The sequence below is a fragment of the Microtus ochrogaster genome, chromosome 1 (assembly GCF_000317375.1).
Source record: "Microtus ochrogaster isolate Prairie Vole_2 chromosome 1, MicOch1.0, whole genome shotgun sequence".
NCBI classification, from domain to species: Eukaryota; Metazoa; Chordata; class Mammalia; order Rodentia; family Cricetidae; genus Microtus; species Microtus ochrogaster.
Window position 1 is genome coordinate 120,645,660 of NC_022009.1, and position 1,387 is coordinate 120,647,046.

Consider the following 1,387-nt stretch of genomic DNA (forward strand, 5'->3'; position numbering starts at 1 on the left):
GGAGTGCGGTTTGGAGGTGGGATTCACAATATTCTGGCTGAGATTTGGCTGAGGATGTTGCAGCCCAGGGGAAATGTTTTGCAGGTCCCTCTTTGCATATCATCCTTTCCCATGAGACAAGAAATTCACCAGCTCTGAACTCCTGCCTTGCTACTTTCTGTCCTTACCAACCATAGCGACAAAGTGTCCCAGGGAGAGGCTGTGGGTGACATTTGTGAGGCAGGTGGTATGGTTTAACTGCACACTTGGCTGACCTGAAATGTGTGAGTCCTGGTGAAGGATGAGCCGCAGGAGAGGCAGACTGAAGAGGAGTACGGTGTGCAGGACAGTAGTCAACACTCCCTACCCCTGAACTTACCTGGTTCAGTTGTGGCTTTCAGAGTTTACTATAGGGAATAGGAGGCCCCTGTGTTAGCTTGCTCCAGATCACTCCAAGGCTAAAGACAGGTCAGGAACTAGGGCAAATCACAGCCCATTTTATTGCCAGTTTCCCCATCTGTAAACAGGATGATAATAACTGTCCACAAACCTCAAAGGGTGGTGATGACGAAAATGATCTTAAGAATAACAACCCTCTGTTGAGTTCATACTATGGCTCAAACACCATGCAAGATACTTTGCATGCATTGTATTTGATACTCATAAATCTTCAGGGCATGTAAATGCTTTCTTTTTGTAGAACAGAAAACAGTCTCAAGGGGGTTTGTTTCCTCTTGCATTTCTCTACTTCATGAATCTATCTGATAATATTAGTTGATCTAGTAAGGATATAGCAGTCAACAAAATAAGTAAAAATTATTGGCTTTCACAGCTGACGTTACAATGGAGGGGGACAAAAAATAATAAATATAATATGTGGGATGTGAGCTGGTAGATAAAGCCAGGAACATAGGCTATCCAAGGAAGAACTCCCTCCCTAGGTTAGTTCTCTGACTTTCAGCCACTCTCCATATTATAGTCACACCTGCACACACACTCACACTCATGCACACACATGCACGCACATGCACACACACAACACAAGCACACACAGACATACACACACTCAAGTACACATGCACACACACATACACACACACTCACGCACACACATGCACGCACATGCACACACACACAACACATGCATACACGCACACACACACACAAATAATGTATAGCAAAATCACTCTGCCAATTTTAAAGGAACTAATAAATGCTGTAGTTAAGATAAACAAAGTGAGTCGGACCTGGTGGCACACACCTTTAATCGCAGCACTTGGGAGACAGAGGCAGGCGGATCTCTGTGAATTCAAGGTCTGCCTGGTCTATAAAGCAAGTTCCAGGACAGCCAGAGCTGTTACAGAGATAAACCCTGTCTCAAATAAGAAAAAGTAAATAAATAAACCAC